Source organism: Ascaphus truei, unplaced genomic scaffold (assembly GCF_040206685.1).
Source record: "Ascaphus truei isolate aAscTru1 unplaced genomic scaffold, aAscTru1.hap1 HAP1_SCAFFOLD_710, whole genome shotgun sequence".
In the NCBI taxonomy this organism is placed as follows: Eukaryota; Metazoa; Chordata; class Amphibia; order Anura; family Ascaphidae; genus Ascaphus; species Ascaphus truei.
This window is the reverse complement of record NW_027457044.1, coordinates 110,688-137,500: the sequence shown is the minus strand read 5'-3', so window position 1 is coordinate 137,500 and position 26,813 is coordinate 110,688. Positions and strand designations below refer to the sequence as shown.

At 43.8% G+C, this 26,813-nt stretch overlaps 1 long non-coding RNA gene across 1 annotated transcript; it reads right to left on the bottom strand.

Annotated features, from left to right (window-relative positions):
- Window positions 1-3,666: 3,666 nt before the first annotated feature.
- On the bottom strand, window positions 3,667-20,517 carry LOC142486026 (uncharacterized). The gene is made up of 3 exons (XR_012798762.1): window positions 20,415-20,517; window positions 7,653-7,797; window positions 3,667-4,316 (listed from the first exon to the last, which is right to left on the bottom strand). It is a non-coding gene; the product is annotated as an uncharacterized LOC142486026 (long non-coding RNA).
- Window positions 20,518-26,813: the final 6,296 nt, after the last annotated feature.

Sequence of the window (26,813 nt, the reverse complement as noted above, 5' to 3'; positions counted from 1 at the left end):
ATTTTTTAAACAGGTTGGAAAAAATGAGAAAATCAATATCAACCTGGGATTCCAACCACCCACCCCTGTTAGGAACCACCAAAAATACTGTGAGAAAAAGACAGGATTCAGGAGAGGAATCAGAGGGAGTGGAAAAAGAGATAAATCAGCAAATCTCCCCACCAAAACCTGTCCAGATGACTTAACATTAAAATCTAAGGGTATTTTTAATCTATCCCATTTTCAAATAGATCACACTTTGATGAATGTTTTGGGGAAAGGATTATCATTTGCCCCCACGCGGAGGGTCAATAACTTCGATCTTTATATAGACCTGCAAAAATTTAATCGCAAATTAACGTTGAGCAGACACTTTGTATCTGATAATGGGGGTCATGATTCAATTCCAGTCATCATTAACCCCACTGTCGACACATTATCCACTAACGAACAAAATCAATTGGTGGATTTAATGTGCCTCATGGATGAGGGGATAACCAATGAAGGGGAAAATATACTGACACAGCATTCATTATTTAAGCCCAAGTCTACCTTCTACCCTTACTACTCTAGGGGACTACATATTGATATTTTCAATAAAATGGTAGAGAAAGACTTTAAAGCATTAGAACAATCACAGTCAACTCAGAAGAATTGGAACATGAATTTGACTAGTCAGGAAAGACATTCATTAAAAGTATTACGTCAAGATCCTAATACAGTTGTAAGGGAAGCAGATAAGGGTGGAGGCATCATACTCCAAGATAGAACAGATTATTGTCTGGAGGCAAACAGATTGCTTTCAGACCCTCGCTCTTACTGTAAACTTCCCAAAGATCCTTCAGTACAGTTCCAGAATGATCTCAAAGAGTTGCTAAACTCTGCTTATGAGTCTAATGTTCTTAAAAAGCATGAGTTTGATTATTTGTATTGTACGGCTCCCACCATCCCTATCATGTACCATTTGCCAAAGATTCAAAAATCACCGGGGCGACCTATTATTTCGGGAATTAATTCGCTCACTGCTAATCTCTCTTCTTATGTAGATTTCTTTTTACAACCACTAGTATCCACTTTACCTTCACATTTACTTGATACCACCTCTTTACTCACTATTTTCACTGAATTTAATTGGAAACCAACATATAAACTTGTTACATTAGATGTTCAGACACTGTACACGTCTATTCCCCATAAAGGGGGATTAGATGCGATTAATTATTTCTTATCACTACATGGCACTTTACCTCTTCATCAGCGTAGGTTCATTCACGACTCAATTGAATTTATTTTGACACATAATTATTTTCTATTTGAGCACGAGTTTTATTTACAACTGTGTGGCACTGCTATGGGGACACGTTTTGCACCATCTTTTGCAAATTTATACATGGGATGGTGGGAATCGTTACATATATGGGGTGCTGATGTATCTCCGCCGCAGTTGGTCATGTGGCGGAGATACATCGATGATGTGATCGCCATCTGGGATGGCGATAGCACCTCATTTGATAACTTCGTGGATGGGTTGAATAAGAATGAATTCAACCTCACCTTCACAATTGAGCTGAGTCCAAATACTATCACCTACTTGGATTTGGAGATATATGTTTCTGAAAACAAGCTACTCACTAAAACCCACTTTAAGAGCACTAATGTAAACTCTTTCTTGCACCCCACGAGTGGCCATGAAAAAAGATGTATTGATAATATCCCCTACAGCCAGTTCTTGCGGATGAGGCGAAATTGTACTGACTTAGAGACATTTAAATCTCAGTCACAAATACTTCAAGAACGATTTTTACAAAAGGGATATGATAGAACCACTGTTAAAAAAGCATTTAATAAGGCATTACGCTGTAATAGGGAAAAATTAATTTGCCCCAAAAGTAAGAACTTAGATCACCATATAAACGCCAATGACACTGGGAGTCAGGATACACCCATACATTTAGTGGAAGATACGATTGACAGTGAAGTCATCACATCTAACACTGTACCACAAATTGTGAGGCCAAAAATAAAGAAACACAGGGAAAAATACAGACCAGACAAGGATAATAAGACACCGTATTTCATTACCAAATTTAATAGGTCACATAATAAGATAAGACATATTCTTAATAAATATTGGTACATTTTACATTTGGACCCCATTTTGACAAAGTTTTTACCAGAAAGACCTCCTATTGTTTTTACTAAAAGTGATAATCTTAAAACCATGCTGGCCCCGAGCCTTCTAAAGGGTAGTGTCCCCAATAAGAAGAAGGACCTTAGAGATCTATTGGGGCTTAAAGGTAATCATAGATGCAATAGATGTAAAATTTGTCCAAGGATGCTGACACAAGATCACTTTAAGTCCAAAATGACAGATCACGAATATGAGATTAAAAACTATATTGACTGTCTGTCCACATATGTTATATATATTTTACAATGTGGGTGTGGACTACAATATGTAGGTCGCACAAAACGCCATCTGAAAATACGTGTGATGGAACATTTAAGAAATATTGTCAACATCCCTAAAACATTGACCTCTGGTAAACCATAAACCCATTTGCTGTCCCATTTTAAGGATGTCCATCAATGCAGCACCACAGGGGTCAAATACATGGGTATAGAACATATCACCACTACTACTAGAGGTGGCGATAAGGATTTATTTATCGCAAGGAGGGAGCAATTCTGGATATACACACTCCAAACTAAACATCCTGGGGGGTTAAATGATTATGTGGAGTTGACTCCCTTCTTGCGGTAACTAAATGACAGGTGATCTTTTCTTTGCAGTCTGGTTTTATCAAAATTTCAGAATTGAGATGCATTCTATTTTAGCCAATTTTATTCAACATGTTATTGATATTTTTGTTTGTTTTTGTGTCTTTTTTTACCTTGCACATGTTTTTCCTTTTCCTCCTTCCTTTCCCTTTCCCCTTTCCCCCCCCCTTCTTCTCCACATCCATTTCTTTATATTATATGTTTTATGTTTAACTGTTGTATTTTTATGTGGTAGCACAATGTTTTATTAATACTACTTTTTTACATATATTTTCAAATGTATTTTATATGTGACACTTGTTAAAAGGGCCACCTGTAGGTATCTCTTTATGTATTTCCACTGGTGAGTGGCACTTTTGTCTTTTATTATCTAATTATTACTCAAAGTGCCACCACTGCAATACAGCATCAATATCCTGTTCATTTTAACATTAAGGGGCAGGCTTGGTGAAGTTGAACCATCCCCCTTTTCTATTTAACCAATAGTGGATTGGATGTTCTTTTATTGGTATTAACCAATCATCTATATGGTATATAAAGGACCCCAAACAGGTGCCCCTGATATCGCCTGAGGAAGAATACTTTTGTATTCGAAACGCGTCGCGAAGGGTGTCGCTGGTCTGTTTATCACATACAGCCAGTCTTCACACAAGTGTTTTTATTGCTATTTTTATTGCCATTTTCGATCGAAACGGAAAACGGGCGGGCACTTCCGGGACTACTATAGGGGGCCTCATTTGCCGCGCATGCGCACTACGCAGATCAACACGCCGACAAGCGTGTGAAGCAGAGACGCAGCGCAGCCTCTGAATACAGCCCCAGCGCGCGGGGCTTGTTCCTGAGGACTGAGATTACCCCCCCTCTTCATCCCATATGTTGCCCTACCAATAGAAGTGACGATCGTGATCTGGACCATTAAAGTTTTTATATATGTAAGTGCATATTATTATCTTTATTTGTTGTCAATACATATCAAATCTCAATCTTGGTGCGCTTTTGTGTTTTTTCTTTTTTTCTGGGACTCAATATAATTGAGAACTAAAATATATTTAAACTTGACAGAATTTGGAACGTTAGTGCATTTAATAACAGCAAACGAGGATACTGCTGCTGATGAAGTAGTTAGACAATTTATATGCAAATTACATACTAACATGAACAGGATATGAACATCAAAATAAAACTTATTCCAACGTTTGTGTAATACTAAAAATAAAAAAATTATAAAGAATATATACAAAATATAGTTAGATTGAATAATAAATAAATAATGATAATAATAATATTCAAATTGAATGACATCTAACATATGCCAGTCTTCTTTGAAACGTGAACCAATTCATTATCACATAATATACACATACCCTACCTATAACTAATAATATGAATATAATGTCCTTAATTGTATAAATCACATATATGTATAATAAATCTAAATACCGTACTAATATCTAAAAAGCAATAAATTGTGCATTATATAATAATTAATAAGAAAATATATACATATTTAAGCTTGAAAAAGAGAGAAACATTAAATGTATCTCTCCATATGTAAACTGGAAAGAAGAGATGAAACAGTGGTTAATGATTGCAAGAGACAAGCCAAAAACTTTTATATGGCTATAGATTTGTATATCAAATATAACCCTATTTTGGGTATATAGAGTCCTGATTGATCAAATTACAATTGTTCCTAAATGATTTTTTTCTATATCATTATAGAGAGAAGATCCCTATAGATATAATTGGGGGCAAAAATTAATCTAGCATAAGGGTGAAAGGGACCTGGATTATAACCATCCCAATATTATTTTTTAAAAATATATCAATGTGACGACTAGTATTGGTGCTGATTCTAGGTATAATAACTGCACTATATAAAGGATGAATATGTATTTGTAAATGTCTATATTAAACTATTGTACGTTGAGTAATAGGGGAGAGAAGCGAAGCTCTATTTTACTTAAGAAAAAGAAATACTAACAAGCCAAGAGGCAGCAATCCAAGTGAATAGAACTAACTAATAATTGAATTAAAAATTAATTTTATGTTTTATATTGTGTCTTGTGTAAACATGGTTTATATATTAATAAGTGAACTTAAATTCTAAATATGATTATTACATAGTAACTTATTAAGAATGATAAAGGAATGTGATTGTGTCAAAGATAAATATTGTGTCAAAGATAAATATTGTGTGTTTGTGATACAGTGCTGACCAAGGGTCCCACAATCACACCGACTAGGACCCCGGAGGGAGCATGCTAAACATGCTCAACCCAGACCTCTGAGATCCCGTCAATGGACGTGGATGTTGAATCTATATTACACTATAGTACTTGTGTCAATGCAGTCGTTTAGACCCCCTGGACTTAATGTCTCCAACATATAAATCCAGAAGGTCTCCCTTAAGTTCAGTTTTTTGACCCTGTCGCCACTTAATAATGCTAGAGGGATATGTTCTAAGCACATAACAGTCAATGATGATGGATCCTTGTTGTGTATTTCCAAGAAATGTCTAGATAGGTTGTGAGTGGTAATACCATGTAGAATGTTTCTTCTATGTTCTAGAAATCTTGTGCTTAGAGTCCTTGTGGTTCTCCCCACGTATTGGAGTCCGCATTTGCATGTAATGACATAGATCACGAATGAGGATAGACAATCCATATGACTCTTAATTGTATGTGTAGATTTATTAAAAAAGGATGTAACTTGGTTGGTTTTGCACATATGTTTGCATGTTATACATCTATTTCTACCACAAACAAAGTTGCCATTTATTGTCGGTTTTAACAAAGAAAGATCCTTAATCTGTTTAAGGCGACTAGGTGCCAGAATGGTTTTCAAGTTTCTGGCTTTTTTGTATATAATGGGAACTTTAGTTGGTAATTTATTTCCAATTATTGGGTCCCTTAACAATATACTCCAGTGTTTGTTGAGAATTGTTGAAATGCCTTTCACTGAATTATTAAATGTCGTAATGAAAAATGGTGACTTGACAGAATTGACCCCAAAATCACCATTGGTCCCTCCAACCTTGTTTGATTTGGATAATAAAGATTTACGCTCTAGGAGACCTACCTGTCGAAATGTCTCATATACAGTATGATGTGTTTGTCATAACCTTTGGCCAGAAATCTTTCAACCAATATTTCCCCCTGGGCCAAAAAATCAGAATGTGAAGAACAATTCCTCCTAATTCTGAGAAATTGGCCCCTGGGGATATTGGCCAACCATCTTTTGTAATGGTTGCTATTATTGTGTAGATAACTATTGGTGGCCACTGTTTTAAAGTGTGTTTTGGTGATGATTTCTCCATTTAAATGAGCCTCCAGTTCTAAGTCCAGAAACACAATCGTGTTCTTATTAACATTGTAAGTAAACTTCAGATCCATGTCATTGTTGTTAAATGCCTGTAATTTGTGTTCCAGGAGTTCCTGATCACCATCCCATATTAGGATGATGTCATCTATGTAACGGCTATAGTACACAAGACTCGCCCCCAGATCTGCATCACCCCACACATGTAGTTCCTCCCACAAACCCATGTAGAGGTTCGCATAACTGGGGGCAAATCTCGTGCCCATGGCCGTCCCACAGATCTGCAAATAATAAATGTCTTCAAATAAAAAATAATTGTGTTCTAGTATGAATGTAATGGCCTGCAAAATAAACAAGGATTGTGTGTTGCCTAAACTTGTGTCCAAATTAAGAAAATGTTTTACTGCTTCTAAACCTTTATTATGTTTAATGCAAGTATACAAAGATGTAATATCACATGTTGCCCAGATGTATGTGGGTTTCCAAATGATTCCAGAGATGGAGTCGAGGACATGCAACGTGTCTCTTAAATACGATTTCAATCGTGTGACTAAAGGTTGTAGAAAATAATCCACGTATTGGGACACGCTGGATGTCATCGACTCCACCCCTGAAACAATGGGTCTTCCAGGAGGGTTGGAAATGTGTTTATGTATCTTGGGAATGTGGTAAAAAATAGGTGTTCTTGGAAACCGTATGTAAAGAAAACCAAATTCTGACTTGTTAATGACATTCATATTTAGAGCCTGAGTAAGAAGATCTTTATACTTCTTTTGAAAACTTTCCATAGGATCTTGCCCCAAAATGATATATGAGGTATTGTCGCCTAAGAGTCTAAAAGCCTCTGACAGGTAATCTGTTCTGTCCTGCAGAACTATGCCCCCTCCTTTATCCGCCTGTCTAATGACAAGGTTGTTTAGACTACAAAGTTCCTTAAGTGCGATGTTCTCCTCTTTTGATAGATTTCTATTCCGTATTGATGTTGTATTTAAACACATTTGTTCAAAATCCTTAAGAACCATGGTGTAAAAAGTTTCAACAAATGCTCCCTTTGAATGGTAAGGAAAATACGTGGACTTTGCAGAAAAAGGAGAGTGGACTATTTTGGTATCTCTTACTGAAGGGAGATCAGCGGATCCATCAACACTTTGTTCTCTATATAAAACTAGGGGTCTTCCTGGTTGTGATGTAATATTTGTATGATTATTCGTAGATGATATAGAACTATCTAGCTCATAAACGGATAGCTGACTTATATCCAACAAATGTGATGACTCCTCTATTTGTATCCCTTCTTGTAACAGGGTGGACATTGCATCAATGCAAGCTATCTCCTGTGTGTTAAGTATACATTGTTGTTGTTCCTTGTTTTGCATCGTGAAATGTCGCATCAGTGTGATTTTCCTAATATATTTGTTCAAGTCTACAAACAGGTCAAATCTGTTTGGAAGACTACTGGGGGCAAATGAGAGACCCTTGGTCAGCAGTGATATGTGGTTACTAGACAAAATATGTGTTGATAAATTGAAAATGCCGTGTACCTCTGGATTGCTGGCTCTTAGCTTACCTACCTTCTTTCTTTGTTCGCGCTTCCCTCCCCTGGTTCCTCGCAGCTTCTTTTTCTCCGTTGTGGAGTGTTTGTATGATACGTCGGTTTCCGATCCCACAGGGGATAAGATTTTCCTCTCTCCCGATTCTCTTCTTGTGTTACTAATTCTAAAAAAGAGGCAGTGTGAGATTTAATGGTTGGGACAGTATTTTCTGGGTGGTTCTTGTTGCTATCCCTAATCTGTGTTTTAGGTATCGCCCCACTACTTTTGTCAATCACCACAGTCTCCTCACAACTTGCCCCCTTTTCTTGTAAGACTTCAAATCTATTTTCTGTAGGACAGGAAAATTGTGTATTTGCTATTGTCTTTTCACTTCTATGAGTGTTCTGTCCTTTGTCACTAGATGTTGAGTGAGTGTTTGAATTGTCTCTACTCTTGTCCCTTTGTTTGTCATCTTTATGGTTGTTTTTTTTTATAATACTTATTTGGAGTATAATGTTTGGATCTATCTCTCCTATCATGTCGTCTCCAATCTCTGATTTTATCAGTAGCATAGTCAGTTTGATCTCTAACATATTTGCTACTCTTGCGATCACTGATCTCCTTTTCATATTTCAGTACCCTAGAGTCAACTAGTTTGTCCAACTCCTGGAATTCTTCACTTTCCACATATGGAATCATGATCTGTTGGGTTTCCTCTATTTCTTTTGCGATTTCATTAAGCTTATCTTCCCTATAATTTATTAATAATTTTATTAGGGTAAAGGAACATGACTCCATTGCGTCATTCCACTTATTTTTAAAATCAATATTTGTATCAAATGTTGTTTTTTTTGTAAACCTTAGGCCCCTAGGGACTATTTTGGCATCCAGATAATTCTGCAATGAAAGGAGATCAAGCCAATGTTTCATCTCTTCCTTCGCCAACCTTTCAAGCTTAAAAAAGTTGGTTTTTAGATCAATTGTATCCTCTTTGAATTCTGTCATATCTATTTCAGCTGAATCTGCATATTGTTGTCTCCTAATGAGACGCTCCTTACTAGTTTTCATCATTTTGCCAGATGTCCCAGAGATGCAAATGCAAGATGGGTGTAAATGGAAAGCTGCTGCTGTCTATTGAGGATGACAATTTAAAGGAACAGTTTTAAAGACAGCGCACCTTTTTCAGCACACCCAAATTGCTGCCTCTCTGGTGACGTGTGCCAAAATGTTGCACCAAATACCAATATTGATTAAGATATTTACATGAACCAACTGGTGCTCGCCTATACAAAATAAAATGTAATATAATGAAAAAATGTACATAAACCAAACAAAAAAAAAAAATATAAAAAATGTGCAAAAATGTGAAAAAAATTATTACAATAATCTGTTGAAAATATATAAAAAATATAGCATAAAAATACAAAAAAATGAACTATAAAAAATACTTAAGTCCAAATGAAGTCCATGAATGAATAAAACAAAGGTCCAGGCTGCTTCTTCTTGGGCTCACCAAGTTCCCATAGTACCTATTAGAAAAAGAAAAGAGAAAAAGCGCCCGATCCTTGTGTAAAATCAGATGAACAATTTAATAAATCATGGACATGACAAATGCACACTTACAATTTGTCTGATTAAAACAAGCATTTTATGGGACCTGCCCATGCACCAAACGAAGACTCCACAGTCACCTCCGCTCTGCAATCTCACGATTAGTTCGTATTCCAGTACTTGAGAACGCCGTTTTCTCCAGGGTGTATATCAACCATCCGTCAGGAGCTTCTCAGCAGCGTGCGTCCGCCATTACTCCCACGCATGTGGTACTGGATACCGGAAGGACTTTGCTTGTGTTTCCTTGGTCTCTCTCTGGTGCCGAAGGCAGGTCAGCCACCGTAGTTACAATGTAAACCGTCCCTACGCGTTTCTTCCGCCTTTGCGGATTTCATCAGGGGATGGACACCAAAGGGGCTATCTGGTGTTAAATAGTCCCTCATGTTAATAAACATTATATGACTCACAGGTGTGTTCAATTCAATCGGTGTCATTAAATCAAGTTGATATCTGGTGCAATGTAATTGAGAACTAAAATATATTTAAACTTGACAGAATTTGGAACGTTAGTGCATTTAATAACAGCAAACAGCAAATCTCCCCCCCCCCACTTGGCGCACCTCTGGGTTATACCATATATATATATATATATATATATATATACACACACACACACATATATACACACACACACACACACACACGTGTATGTGTGTATAAAACAGACTATATATATACATATAGTATGATATATATATATATATATACATACTATATGTGTATGTATATATATATATATATGTATATATATATATATATATATGTATATATATATATATATGTATATATATATATATATATACACGACTATTAAGGTTAAAGATAATGGTGAAAGACAGGGTTGCAGACCTGTCTAAGACATGCAAATGAATATACAGGAATATTTACAGTATATATATATATATATATATATATATATATATATATATATATATATATATATATTGCGCGCGCACACACACATATAACGTTTTATCCAACTTTTTCATTTATCATTTGTAGAGAAAATGAACATTGTCGCCAGAAGCGCTATTTTTTCAAAATGTAACATCTCTACTAGTGTAAAATGATACTTCATATAAAGCAGGTTATGGGACCCAGTATAAAATGACTATAATGTCTCTTATCACATCCCAGTATATGGATACTTTCTATTATCACAAGCTGCTAACATGTGACAGGGCTCAGTGTCTGAGCCCAGAATGTGACATACTGAACATTCTCATTCTAAATTTCAAAAAATATTGTGTTGATTTCTGACCTGACTGCCGTGGTTACAGCTCAACCACTCTGTTCTACTGCATGTCACCACTTTCTGCCACAACCAGCTGACGGTGGATCTGCAAGGAGTTCAACGCTCATTGGCATCACATCTGTGGCTTGGTTAACGTATCATTTCTCCAGCTTTTTATTGTATTGTTTTGAAGTAGATTATATTTATTTAGTTGAATAGATATTTATTTAGTTTAATAGATATTTATTTAGTTAAATAGATTATATTTGTAAGTTTAATAAATTATATTTCTTAGTTTAATAAGTTATATTTCTTAGTTTAATAAGTTATATTTCTTAGTTTAATAAATTATATTTCTTAGTTTAATAAGTTATATTTGTTAGTTTAATAAGTTATATTTGTTAGTTAATAGATTATATTTGTTAGCACAGTAGATTATATTTATTTAGTTGAATAGATATTTATTTAGTTAAATAGATTATATTTGTTAGTTTAATAAGTTATATTTCTTAGTTTAATAAATTATATTTCTTAGTTTAATAAATTATATTTCTTAGTTTAATAAGTTATATTTCTTAGTTTAATAAATTATATTTCTTAGTTTAATAAGTTATATTTGTTAGTTTAATAAGTTATATTTGTTAGTTAATAGATTATATTTGTTAGCACAGTAGATTATATTTACTAGTATTTAAGTCTCCCCCTCAGTGCCCCATTAGGACCCGTGCGCATATTTCACATCTTTTCGGAGTCGCTTATTTTTTAGACCCTCGGAGCCGAAACCTAAAGGGGTCAGCTAAGAAAGTTCGGATCAAGAGGAGCCGCACAGTTTAAAGACAGAACATTTCCAAGGGAGATGGAGACAATTTGGGTAAGATCTGATTAAAGGATAACCTTTGGGGAAGGAAAGGGTGACGCGGGAGTGTAAGAGGGGGGTGAGAGAGCAAGGTGCTGTGTCAGATTGGGGCAGAGCAAGAGAACGCAAAAATGATGGGGATTTGCTGCACACTAAAAAAAACAATTAGTCATACTTTTACCGGTGCCCCTTAGTCTCAGGGAAGACCGGCATTTCGTCCAATGTATACAATATGATTGATGGAAAAGGGCACACGGATTTGAATAAAAAAAGATAATTTATTGTGCCACAGACTACAATGTTTCGGCTGCTGGCCTTTCTTTATTGGCTTTAGTGGGTTTAGCCACTTTACCTGAGAAAGGCCAGCAGGCTGAAATGTTGTTGTCTATGGCAATGCAAGAGAAAACAGGTTGGGGGGGTGGGTTCTCGCAAGGTCGCCGACCCATGGGTGAGTGTCCCCGGTGGCAACTAGTCCTGGACCCCGGGAAAGCTGTCTGTGGCCCATACAAGCTGAGTAACATTTAGAAAGGACACATGTATGTTCAGAATGAGTTAGCATGGTATTTTGAGAGGCATCATAGCAGGTCAGTGCAAGTCAGGGCAGAGCACTGCAAGGTCAGTCAATATGAGGAAGGGTCCGATGGAGGAGTTGGAGGGTCCCAGAATATCTCTTAAAGCAGGGGTGCGCAAATCGAGGGGTGCGACATTTTCTTGGGGAGGGGCTCGGCGCTTACAGTGGCCCCTCGCTCTTCCCCACAGCATTTAAATTAAATGCCGGAAATCGCGCGCAAGGCCTCTGTAAGTTCCCTTTCCTTGTCTCCGGCGGCTTCTGGAGACAGCAACGTGGCGTCACATGATGTGGCATTGCCATAGCAACGTGATATCACATGACGTCGTTACATCAGAACGTCGGAGACAAGGTGGGGAGGGTGGAGGGGGGAGCAGGGGAAAAAGGTTGCGCAACCCTGTCTTAAAGCATTGTCTTGCATACAGATCAGAGGCGAAGAATGGATATGGATATCCGATGTTAAGGAGGAAATAATACTGAGATCACTACCGCTAAGACCGATTCGATGGAAGAAGGTGAGTGATGAAATAGCCGTCACTGTGTAACTCTTCCAATTACCTGCAACTTCATGCAAAGAAATAGCAACGCTTGTTTTTAACGCATTAAGCGCCTAATGGGGAATTCAACTGCTGAGAGTTTAAGGGAGTTACTCACCAAACTCAGCGACGTTTCTGTGTCTCTGTGATAACTCCCCCAGGACATGCTTGAAAACCAGAGGTAACTCAATGTATTTTTGATAAATAGAAACATGACCTTCTGGGGAAGGGTATATAATGGGTACTGGGCCTGGTGAGGTGGGTATAACGGGTTCTGGGCCTGGTGAGGTGGGTATAACGGGTACTGGGCCTGGGGAGGGGCGTATAGCAGGGTACTGGGCCTTGGGAGGGTTGTATAACTGGGTACTGAGCCTGGGGAGGGTTGTATAACTGGGTACTGGGCTTGGGGAGGTGGGTATAACGGGTATTTGCCCTGTGGAGGGCGGTATAATGTGGTATTGGGGAGGGGGTATAAGTGGCACAGGAGCTCTTGCGATACAGAGTATCACTGTCCCTGGTTACAAACACTTCATGTCTCCTGCAGATCAGGACACGCACGAAGGTGGTGCCCTTTGTGCCACCAGATGACGAAGCGGGCTACGAGGCGGACAACGAGGCATACGATAAAGCGGGCGTCAAGTGGTGCGAAGAGGTGGGCTACAAGGCGGCCGATGAGGCAGACGACGAAGCGGATGTCAAGTCTGGCGACGTGGTGGACGATGGCCTAGGAGAATACGAGAGGTGTGGACGGATCTGCTGCTTCACCTTTTTTAGGCGGAGGAGAAGACCCCGGGAGCAGGTAGCAGAATACGAGAGGTGCGGACAGATCTGCTGCTTCACCTTTTTTAGGCGGAGCAGCAGACCCCGGGAGCAGGTAGCAGAGGAGCCAGGGTGTAGATCCAGGGGTATTCTAGGGGCCCTGAGAAGTTGGTTTGACCGCAGGAGAGGCAGATAAGATCAGGAAGGCTGCGGGAGGGGCAGGTACTAGAGGGAGATTGGGATATTGGGCGTGAGAGGGTGAGAGAGAACAAGGAGCAGGGCCGGAGCACGGGTTTCATGCGCCCCAGGCGAAACTTAAAATTTGTGCCCCAGTTGTATAAAAAATAATAAGATAAATAAAATAATAAAATAAACAGTGGCGTAGCTATCGGGGCTGCAGGGGGTGCGACCGCACCCCAGCGCGACGCAAAATAAAAATAAAAGGGCGCCAAAATACTGGATAAAAAAAAGAATAATAATTTTTAAAAAAAGATAAATAAATTAGAAATAATAAGAGGAAAAAATAATAATGATTATTAATGCGCCCCTAGGACCTTTGCGCGCTAGGCGACCGCCTAATGGCCGGCCGGCCCTGCGAGGTATGCGGGAGGAAAAGGGGTGAATGGGATAGATATGTAGGGGGATGGGGGAGCAGGTGAGTTATACACAGGGGCACAAGGGCCCCATCACCCGCATCTCTATATACTGAGTGTGCCCCTGTGTATAACAACGCTGATCTGTGCTGCTCCATCTGATCTCACTGCGCAGTGATCCAGGGACCATCCGATCGCCATTTAATGGGGTCAGGAAGGAATTTTTTTCCCCCATTGCACAGCAGGGGTTATGTTTCGCCTTCCTCTGGATCACAGCAACAAACAGCCCTTTGTGCATGAATTATCAGTGAGATCTTTATACACCCTGCATTGGTCTTCACTCCTTTGCTGCCGGAGGGGCCTGCAGTGCATTGCTCTGCGTGTTACTATATCGCTCTGCAATGTGCTGCAGGCCCCTCCCAGCAAAGAGATTAATTATTTCAATAAAATACTCTCTTTAATCCAACCTATGTGTAGTGTCTTTTCTATCCGTTGTATCTATTGCTAACAGCTCAGTGATTCTTCCCCAGGTCGCTGCACTAGTGTCACACTGCCAAGCCGGGTGTGAGGGAGATTTATAGGGTCACATATACACTTCTGCCAAAACACGAGTGCAAACAGGGAGCCCCTCTGATCTCATATCTTTTATTACACAAAACGGTATCTAAAAAGGTAAAAAGAACATACATGGGATTCTGCTACAAATATCTCTCTAATTACAAACCAATTAGCAAATCATTCAGATTAGAGTCGAGCGAAAAGAAAGGGTTAAGTATCTCATGTACAGTATATGCAGTGCAGGCTGTTCTGCGCATTACATGCAGGGGGCAAAGGTTAGGAGATATAAGTAATGCTGATCTCAGAGCTGACCGGCTGACCTGCTCTACCGGCTGACCGGCTGATCTGCTCTACTGGCTGACCGGCTGACCTGCTCTTCTGGCTGACCGGCTGACCGGCTCTACCGGCTGACCGGCTTCCCTTCTTCCAGCTAACTGACCTGAATTGTGGCCCCTGTATCTCCCAATTAAACGTTTTATTGGCATATTCTTGTTTGACTCGTTCTATACAGACATTTTCTATACATTCATTGTGGGATTTGATAACATCTGTAAGATCTCTCAGAACATCACATTCTGTACGTTTGTGCTGAATATTTTATTTTTCCATTCTCAATTTACTTAGGGGCCTTTGCAGAGAGCAGCGCTGGAAATAATTGGAATTGGTAATAAATTGTACCTGTAATGGCGTGATTTTATCTCCATATGCAGAAAGGTCAGAAAACTGCATTTAAAATCATGCTTGATTATGGAGAGTTTCAACCGGCGAGATGCGCGCTGGTGAAACATGTTTGAAAAAAAGAGCGTTTTTTTTTTTTCTTTTTACTCTCGCCGGTGAGCTCCAGTTTCCTGCCAACTTTTGTTGGCGGAGCTAATTGTAGAATTTCTCTCCATTTTAATGGCGCGAACAGCCCCTAGATGGCGATCATACCTTTCTGCATACGGCCCTTTTCAAAACTGGCGAGATTTTGGTTCTCGCCAGCCGTGCGGCGAGTTCTACTAAAAAAAAATAAAAAATGGCGCTTTTTACTCAACTCGCCATTTCCAACCTTATTATAGCCATATAGCGCTAAAAAACGCCGAAATTTCCGTTCGCGCTGCTCTCTGCATAGGCCCCTTAATATTAGTTTTTGGCTTCAATTATTTATATCGAGCCCAAAATACCTTTATACAGAATGCTGATCCCTTTATCCCACAAATGCTGCTTCATTAAAGCCCAGGGGTGGCACTTTGTGCATTCTCAAACTTTTAGGCAACATCCCTAATTTCCAAAAGTGGGATAAAATCTGTGCATATTTAAATGGTTAATTTTTCCATTGTGACAAAATATCAATTTTCTCACTCAGACTACAAAATCCCTCCCCAAATATATCCGTTTCACATAAAAGTGTGTGCGCTTCTCCTTCCGCCTAACTGGCACGTCGTCCTTATGGGCGCGACTCCGTGTAACTCCACGCTGCCCTCCAGTGGCAAAAGAAATAAGATACATTTACTACTGCACCGACACACTTTATTAGAGCAAATACCCAGTATGTACCTGGCAGATACCTGGAATGCGCCGCTCCTCACCTCTGACAAGCCCCGTTCCGTTTGCCTTCCCAGCCTGGGTTCATGCCTGGCTGACGGGCGGCTGATCTGTTAAATGATAATGATTAGGATTTAATAGGCTGCAATGCTTCGCGTGTCTACCAGATGGCATAAATTCATGAATTGTAATGCAGCATATATATATATATATACTGTGCAGTATTGCAGCCAGCGGGAATAAAATGCTTCAATCCCTGTCTGGAAAATAACCCAATGCACTCGGGCAGAAAACAGTCACAAACCTCAATACACCCGGGTATACCCGAATTCGTGGGACTAGCCGAGCTCGAATAAAGTGTGTCGCCAGTGTATACTCGTCTGGCAGCTGCTCCCGTATAAGGTGGGTAACTCTGTATTAGGGGTCTAGGTAGAGTATATTTTATACTTATGTCGGATAGATGAGGAATTTATATTCCTAACGGGTTATTGTGAGAGGCCTTAGATCTTATCCTATATGCACGCAGCCCTCGCCTCTCTGACCTTGAACACGTACTTCAATCTGATTTTTTGAGACTTGAAACTGGATTTCCCAAAACAAACTGATTTTAAACACTGACAAGACTGTAACAATGGTATTTGGGACCAGAGCTAAATTGCTAAAGCTACCAATGACAGAGCTTCAGATAAAAACCAGCTCTAATACCATCCTAGCCCCTGTTACTGGTTTGAAATATCTGGGCATATAGTTCAACTCCCATTTAACATTTGGGTTGCACATTGATACCCTGACATCCAAATCCTATGCCAAACTAGGTGTACTTTACAGGAACAAATCCTCCCTAAGGCCCTCATGCAGTAATCGCCTACAGCGATTCAGTAAGCCCAGAGAAGCTGGCGATTAGAGCAAAAATAACCGGTTTTTTTTTTGCCGGAAAATAAATAAATAAATAAAATCTGCAGATGCGCGGTGATAAGCCACTTTTCGGCACTGATCGCCAGTTTTTCAAACACGCTCAATTCTATAAGCCCTGATCAGCTTATTGCGGCTGATCGCCACTTTAAAATTGCTGTTTCTTCTCCAAATTGTCCAGCCACAAAAGTAGGCAAGAAGGTGGGGTGAAGCTGCGATGAAAATAAAATGCATGTATCCCGGAGCTGATATCCATTAATATCAGCATCAGAGACCCCCGGCATGAATCCCATGCATAAAAAATGCATTTACAGGCAACTTCATTACCGCCAAGGCAATGAAGGGGTTATACACCCGTGCCAGGCTTTTTGTGGGTAGCGGGGGTGGGAGAAGGTGGTATTTGGCCCTGGCTGGGTGTTTAGGCCTTGCCAGGGGGTTGGGGGATGACTTAACCTCTTCTTTAACTTAGCGGTTAATACCGCTAAGGTAATGAAGGGGTTAACCCCTCCCACTACCCCCCCACCCGGTAGGCCTAAACACCCATCCTTGGGGCCAATACCCCGTTCACCCACCCCCGCTACCCACAATAAACACAAATACACATAACAGCCCCACTGGCCACCTCCTAGGTCCCTAATAAACCATTACAATATTCATAAAACCATTATTTTGTTTACACCCAGGATTATTACATGGGGTTAGGGCTATGTTATTCAGTGAGGGGTTGTATGTTTGTATTCGTAGGGACAGGCAAGGCCGGAGCCAGATGGGGTTCTCCTGCCTCTGTCCTCCCTGTCTCCTGACCCTTCCTGTAGCCGGACAAAGAAGAAGAAGCAGGCACACGGTCTTACTCAAAGGAGGTTTAATATGCCATAAAGTCCAACGTTTCGGCAGTCAAATACAGCCTTTCTCAAGGTGAAGGCTACCAAACACAAGAAAACAGTCACAATATATACCACCCCCCCGATACTCACCCCTCCCGGCTCTGCCACATAACCAGGATGCTGACGCCCACCTGATGACGTCAGAGCTACCACATGGCGCCCCCTAGTGACGTCAGACGTCTAAATCCCTGGCAATACAGCATAGAGCTGTCTTGGAGGACTGCAGCCTCAGCCACACCTCTCCCCAGACTGAACACTCCCCCATGTGTGGCTGTGGCTGCAGTCCTCCAAGGCAGCTCTATGCTGTATTGCCAGGGATTTAGACCTAGACGTCTGACGTCACTAGGGGGCGCCATATGGTAGCTCTGACGTCATCAGGTGGGTGTCAGCATCCTGGTTATGTGGCAGAGTGGGGTGGGGTTGCATCCCTTGTTTTTATGACTTTCTAATAAAGATAGATTTTTGCCAGACCTGCCTCTTCTCTGGATCATGGTGCGCTGCACTTTCTCTAGGGCAGGCCTGCACAACTCCAGTCCTCGAGGGCCACACACAGGCCAGGTTTTTAGGATATCCCTACTTCAGCACAGCTGGCTCAATTAGTGGCTCAGTACGACTGCCTGAAACTTGGGGGGGTGGGTGGGAGACTGCCTGACACTTGGGTGGGTGACTGCCTGACACTTGGGTTGACTGCCTGACACGTGGGTGACTGACTGCCTGACACGTGGGTGGGTGACTGACTGACACGTGGGTGGGTGACTGACTGACATGTTAGACTGCCTGACACGTGGGTGGGTGGGTGACTGACTGCCTGACATATGGGTGGGTGACTGACTGACACGTGGGTGAGTGGGTGAGTGGGTGAGTGGGTTGGTGTCTGTATACATTCTGTCACTGATACACACAGACACTGGGAGGGGGCAGTCACACACACACTGGGGGGGGGGCAGTCACACACAAACACAGAATGGGAGGGGGGCAGACACACACACACACAGAGAATGGGAGGGGGCAGACACACACACACACAGACTTGGAGGGGGCACTTACACACACTGGGAGAGGGGCATCACACAGTGAAAGGGGGCAGACAGACACACACACAGACACACAGACTGGGAGGGGGCAGTCACACATACACACAGACTGGGAGGGGGGCAGTCAAACATACACTGGGAGGGGGGCAGTCACACACACACAGACTGGGAGAGGGGCAGTCACACACACACAGACTGGGAGGGGGGAGGGCAGTCACACACACACAGACTGGGAGGGGGAGGGCAGTCACACACACAAACAGACTGGGAGGGGGGGCAGTCACACATACACTGGGAGGGAGGGGCAGTCACACATACACACAGACTGGGAGCGGGGCAGTCAAACATACACTGGGAGGGGGGGCAGTCACACACACACAGACTGGGAGAGGGGCAGTCACACACACACAGACTGGGAGGGGGAGGGCAGTCACACACGCACAGACTGGGAGGGGGGGCAGTCACACACACATAGACTGGGAGGGGGGGCAGTCACACACACACAGACTGGGAGGGGGGTAGTCACACACACACTGGGAGGGGGGCAGTCACACACACACTGGGAGGGAGGGGCAGTCACACACACACAGACTGGGAGGGGGCAGTCACACACACACACACACACTGGGTGCGGGGGCAGTCACACACACACTGCGAGGGGGGCAGTCACACACCCACACTGGGTGGGGGGCAGTCACACACCCACACTGGGTGGGGGGGCAGTCACACACACACTGGGAGGGGAGGCAGTCACACACACTGGGAGGGGGGCAGTCACACACACACTGGGAGGGGGGCAGTCACACACACTGGGAGGGGGGGCAGTCACACACACACTGGGAGGGGGCAGTCACACACACACTGGGAGGGGGGGCAGTCACACACACACTGGGAGGGGGGCAGTCACACACACTGGGAGGTGGGGCAGTCATACACACACAGACTGGGAGGGGGGCAGTCATACACACACAAACTGGGAGGGGAGGCAGTCACACACACAGACTGGGAGGCAGGCAGTCATACACACACAAACTGGGAGGGGGGGCAGTCACACACACAGACTGGGAGGCGGGCAGTCACACTTGCACAGACTGGAAAGGGGAGCAGTCACACACACACAGACTGGGAGGCGGGCAGTCACACACACAGACTGGGAGGGGGGCAGTCACACATACACTGGGAGGGGGGGCAGTCACACACACAGACTGGGAGGGGGGCAGTCACACACACAGACTGGGAGGGGGCAGTCACACACACAGACTGGGAGGCAGGCAGTCATACACACACAAACTGGGAGGGGGGGCAGTCACACACACAGACTGGGAGGCGGGCAGTCACACTTGCACAGACTGGAAAGGGGAGCAGTCACACACACACAGACTGGGAGGCGGGCAGTCACACACACAGACTGGGAGGGGGGCAGTCACACACACAGACTGGGAGGGGGCAGTCACACACACAGACTGGGAGGGGGGCAGTCACACACACAGACTGGGAGGGGAGGCAGTCACACACACTGGGAGGGGGGGAAGTCACACACACAGACTGGGAGGGGGGCAGTCACACACACAGACTGGGAGGGGGGCAGTCACACACACAGACTGGGAGGGGGGCAGACACACACACACAGACTGGGAAGGGGGCAGACACACACACACAGACTGGGAAGGGGGCAGTCACACACACAGACTGGGAAGGGGGCAGTCACACACACAGGCGACATGGGGCTTACCTGTAATGCCACTGTAGGGAGCCAGAAGTAGTGAGGCTTTTTTCCAGTCTGCCGGCAGTTTCAGTTGCCAGCTGTGAGCCTTCCTTCTGGTGAACACACACACACACACACACACACACACACACAGGCATCTTGCTATTGGGGGAAAAAAAATAATACAGCCGCATCCTCCTCACGCTGCCGCCTCCGCGCACCGCCGCATCCTCCTCACGCTGCCGCCTCCGCGCACCGCCGCATCCTCCTCACGCTGCCGCCTCCGCGCACCGCCGCATCCTCCTCACGCTGCCGCCTCCGCGCACCGCCGCATCCTCCTCACGCTGCCGCCTCCGCGCACCGCCGCATCCTCATGCTGCCGCCTCCGCGCACCGCCGCATCCTCCTCACGCTGCCGCCTCCGCGCACCGCCGCCGCCTCGCGCACGGTACCAGTCACCAGGGGCAAAACCCGGGACATTTCCTGGACGGACTGTCAACCGGGACAGCACAGAAAAAAACGGGACTGTGCCGGCAAAACCGGGACAAATGGTCACTCTATAAATACACCTTATACTCCACATGCAGCACGTAACCGTGAATGCAGTATATACTCTATATACGCCATGTACCCCAATTACGACACCTTATAACCCTGCATGCAGCAAATGTACACCTTATAATCCACATACCGCACTTAACCCTGACTGCGGTATATACACTATACCCGCCATGTAACCCAATTACAGCACATTACAACACTGAATGCAGCATAAATACACCTTATACTCCACATGCAGCACGTAACCGTGAATGCAGTATATACACTATATACGCCATGTAACCCAGTTACAGTACATTGTAACGGCGAATGCAGCACCTATACACACCCTAGCGTACAACAGAACGTAACTACGAGTGCAGTATACACACTATATACACCATGTCACCCCATTACAGCCCATTGTAACTTCGGATGCGGTATATATACACCCCCTATAATCCAAATACAATATACGCCATGTAACCCAATTACAGCCAATTGTACCTCGAATGCAGCTCGTATGCCTTATACCCCGAATACAACGCATTATAACCATACCCCGAATACAACGCATTATAACCACACTGAGGTGTATACACTTTATTCCCCACATACAGCCCGCTATCACTACGAATGCGGTATGCAGCGATACCCACGGCCATTCTAGCATTGATCATAACTTTATCCAATGTTGAAAGAAATCAATTAAAGCACATTATACCACTGCCATGTAACCCCACTGAGTGTCCCGTGCTCCAACCCCGGGGGGGGGGGGGGGTTGGGGGATACCCACGGCCATTCTGTTGGGGGAACCGTCGTGGCAAAAAAACGTGGGGGGTTGTTGTGCCTCTCCTCGTCCTCCCTCTGGCCCCCCCCCTCCCCAGCCGCAGAGGCTGATGGAGGGCGAGCCACGTGGCAAGGGAATCCCCCCTGGCTCAAGCTCGTATTACACAAGCCAATCCTCAAGCCAATGCACACTGTTTTAAACACAGCTTTTAGACAGAGGCTGGGATGAGATGCAAAGCCATTAAACCCACTCACAGACATGTTTCAACCTTTTTTTTTTAAACTTTTTTATTCAACAACTTTTTTAAGTTTACAGACTTTTTTGGAAACCAAAAAAACACACCATAGTGACAACAGTCACCCAACATTAGAAAGACACCAAAACATAATATATTTACATTTTCTTCCTTCATCCTTCAGATATATACAAACACAAAGATAAACTTTTCAGAAGGGAAAAAAAAAACATAACTTTACGAAAAAACCCTATAACCAAAACATCATACAAAGATAAGAACCATATACTTCAAGATTCTTTCATTTAAAAACAAAAACCCTTTCTCTATTCTCAAGTGATGCGATCATATGTTTTAATTCTTTCTCCATACGTTCCAAACCTCTCTTACTTTCCTCTAACTGGAATCCAGACATCACACTTTTTTCATACCCGTCCCTTGCCTCTTTCACATCCCAATATCTCCGCCCAAATCCCCTCGCAAGTTGATTGTGCAAAACCTCTTCCTTTGTAAGCCCTACTTCATCCTTTCCCGTTGAACATGCCATATGGGTTTTTAAGTTCTTCACCTCCTCTGATCATTTCACAGTACCGTTTCAAAAAAGTCACAATCTCCTCTTTCCTTGCATACGGATTGTACATGTGAAGTACAAGTGGTCTCTCCTCCAGCATAAAACTTGGAATTACCTTGATGCCATGTAAGATTGGGTCACCAGACTTCTCCTTGCACTTTTCAAAAGTGCACCAAACATCCGCTTCTTGATGACAGGTCAGGTCATAAATCCCCTGTGCAGGGAAATCCTGAAGGCAGAAGATCCTCTCAGTGTCCAGACCGATCAATTGCTTCAGCACCTTCTCCACTATCCACAGCAGGTTCACTCGACTTCTCTCGGTCTCCTCGATCAGGAACCGAATGGAATTGCGCATTCCAGCTTGTGACGTCATCTCTGCTCTCCCAAGCTCAGGTGCGGCACCCCAAAAGCAGCAAGGGACTTTAGCCAGTAAAGGCGATGTCCCAGGGCAAAGGTGCCGGCCCCTCACTTCCGCATCCGCTCGCTCAGAACCGCTCGCTCAGGATCACTCCTCTTAGCTCGAGATGGCGTGCCCCCCCAAAAGCAGCAGGAGTCTTTAGTCCCCGAAGGGACGATGACTCAAGGCCAAGGGGACACAGGCTCAGCTACACAGCTGTTTCGACCTTAATGGGTCTCATCAGTGTGGGGTTGGTCTTAATGGCAAAGCAGGTTTGAGACTAGACTAGGTAATCACCACTACTATTAAGGTTATGGTGGGTAAAAAAGTGACAAAAACCCTCCACAGTAAAGCATAAAGCAACTGTAAATATTACTGTATGTTCATTTGCATGTAAAGGTAATCCCAAGTTTTATGCTGGAGGAGAGACCACTTGTACTTCACATGTACACTCCGTATGCAAGGAAAGAGGAGATTGTGACTTTTTTGAAACGGTATTGTGAAATGATTAGAGGAGGTGAAGAACTAAAAAATCCGTATGGCATGTTCAACGGGAAGAGACGTTTCTGGGTACGGTTCAGACGGGATCCATCATGTGTGGGAGGAGTTACACACCCACCGGCCATGTTCAATAGTAGAGGAGACAGAGGATTTTTGTTTTACCCGGGACAGCCTCTATATTGCAGGCATTGCCACACTTATGGACATACAAAGGAGGGTTGCACGAAAACGGGAATTGTGTGCCGTAATTGCGGGGAAGAGGGACATACTGCAGCCAACTGTGGAGTCCCTAAGAGATGCCATCTTTGCGGAGAGGAAGGACACTTGGCACGGCAGTGCACTAAAAGGACATATGCCCAGACAGCTAAAGGGGACAGTGTGCTAGAAGAAGAGGAAGAGACAGTTGAGGGTCAGGGAATTTGTGAGATGGAGAGTTCCCAAGAGGGAGGGCTTGATCCGGCTATAACAGCAATGTATGAGGAGGATTTAAGAAGAGAAGAAAGGGTAGAAAGTGGCCCAATAGAGGGTTTGGCGGGTTCTATAAGTGATATCGTGGAGAAAAAAGAGGAAGATTTCTTCCTGGACTCCTTGGCCCAGAAACTGGAGGTGGGGGGAGGGGAGGAGACGGGAACAGTGCATCAGAAAGATGCGGGGGAGGGGGAAATACGGTCATTGAGTGTGGTGGAACCTAGCTGGGCAGAAAGTATGGAGTTTCAAGATGCACAGAGGGGGAGGGAAGGTCCCCAAGATGTCTTGGAGGAGGAAATGGAAATAGGAGGGAAAAAAGCTCAAAAGCGTAAAAATCTGCAAGGGATAGAAACAAAGGAAGATAAGGATAGCCAGAGTAAAGGGGAGCCTAGAGAGGAAGGTGTAGAGGGTAAAGTTGTAAAAGTATCAGGGAAAGTAACCCTAAAAGTGAAGATGGAACATTTTGAAGACGCAGTGGGAGATGTTCTGTTTTGGGTTGGTATTTTTCGGAAGCAGCATGGGGGGAGTAGTGAGGAACAGATAATAGAAAGATTAGAAAAACTGATGTACCAAAGAAAACAGCTGACAAAAGAGCAGTATGAAGAATTAAAAAAGGAGCATGTACAGTGGGTTAAAATAAAAGAGGCTAGGGGAGAGGTGAGAGAGAAGGAGAGAAGTGAGGGCAATAGCTCGTCCTCACAAAGCCAGATAAGCGTGGAGGGAACTAAAATACAGAGAAGTGTAAGTGCAGTAAGTGGGAATGAAAGTGATGGAAAGGCAGGCCAACAGAGTGGGGGTGAAGGGGGAGAGATTAGGGAAAGTAAAGGTGGAAAAGGAGAAAAGGCAGGCCTTAGTGGAAGAACAAAAGTAAGTTATGAAAGCGAGAGAGAAAGGAAGGCGAGGGAGTGGCATGTAAAAGAGGTGATAAATAATATAAATAAAGAGGCAGGTGACTTAGGGTTAAATGTTTCAAAAACGGAATGGCTGAAAGTACAGTTCCCAAAAGCAGAGGTGTCTAAAGAGGAAGTAAGAAAATTAGGAATACAATGTAGTACGTATCATATCCGTGAGGCGTTAGAGAAATTGCTGGGACACGTGAAGTAATTAGATGCAATGTTAAATGTCCTGTGGAAAGTACGAAAAGTCGCGAGTAGAAATGGGAAGTAACCATATTTTTTTGCATTGAGTGTGTTTGGTAGTAGATGCACAGATGATGCCTTGGAATGTGTTGTTTTGTTTGGCTTTTTAGAATGGTTTTGTGCCTTTGGGTTGGTTTTTGTCTTGGCAATATAAGGATTGTATAGTGATGTTTTCGGTTTATTATTTTCTGTAAAATGATACTAAATGGTTGTTAATATGTGAACCGTAAAAAAAAAAAAAAAAATGTCTGTGAGTGGGTTTAATGGCTTTGCATCTCATCCCAGCCTCTGTCTAAAAGCTGTGTTTAAAACAGCATGCATTGGCTTGAGGATTGGCTTGTGTAATACGAGCTTGAGACAAAAGGTGGCACTGAGTGCTCATTTGCATGTCATTTCCCAGAATCCCTTGCTGCCGTGGAAGCGCTGTATGCTGGGTGACAATGGGGAAAGACAGGGTTGCAGACCTGTCTAAGACATGCAAATGAACATACAGTAATATTTACAGTTGCTATATATATATACATATATGTACCCCTCAGTTTTATACAGTCATGGTGTTCATCATGTGTGGGACGCAGAGCCCAGAACCTAATGTCATGTTAGCATCAGAAAGTCACAGTAATAACTCAGCACTCACCCATGTAACACCTTCTCTGGTAGCTCTCTGTCTGTGTCTCTATCTACCTTTCTGTCTCCTGCATGACCAGGGAGGCTGCGAGGGACCCCCTCCCCCTCCGAACCGGTACCCACATATAACAGACGAGTAATGACAGACTCAGTTTGGAGGTATAAAAGGCCGCGGCTTTGTTTATTAACAATCATAATACTGGAGTAAGCGCTAGTCCAAGCCAGAGTGGGGTCAGGGGGTCAGCCAGGCCTTGGCCTTCTGCCCCCGTACCCGGCCGACCCCTAAAGAGCCGGCCGTTGTCGCAAGTGGGTTCCCGGGTGTCACGTTAGCTTGACCCCGCCCAATCGCTCCTACCCCCGGGCGACGCCCGCCCCGAGCCCATCTGGCAAGGACAAGCACTTACCCCCGAACTGCCGCCGCGACAGTGGCAAAATGACCAACTGGAGCCTCCTGAAGGAACTTCAGTCCTTTGTTTCTCGGGAGGTCTTCGGACACTGCCCTGTAAAATATGATGGTACATGTTACAGCTTACAGGTAGTACAGACAGCTTATCACCAAGGGAATTGAAAATACTCCACGGAGTGGCCGGGTGCAAGCGTCTGCCCCCGACTGTCTTGCTAATGGGGTGGGTGGGTGGGAACTTCACAGCAGACCGGGAGCAGAATGGAAGATTCAGCTCCCGGCTGCCTCTTTTGTACTGCCCTAGGCCTGTCCCCCCCCCCCCCAGGGGGGGGCCGCGACGGCGGCCCAGAGATCCCAGCGAGGTGAGGGGGGAGGGGGGCTTGCCCCCTGGTCATGGGCTTCCCTCGCCTAATTGGCTGGAGGGATTGCTTGACCAGGGAGGCTGCGAGGGACCCCCTCCCACTTGGAAATGGTACCCACATATAACAGACAAGTAATGACAGACTCAGTTTGGAGGTATAAAAGGCCGCGGCTTTGTTTATTAACAATCATAATACTGGAGTAAGCGCTAGTCCAAGCCAGAGTGGGGTCAGAGGGTCAGCCAGGCCTTGGCCTGCTGCCCCCGTACCCGGCCGACCCCTAAAGAGCCGGCCGTTGTCGCGAGTGGGTTCCCGGGTGTCACGTTAGCTTGACCCCGCCCAATCGCTCCTACCCCCGGGCGACGCCCGCCCCGAGCCCATCTGGCAAGGACAAGCA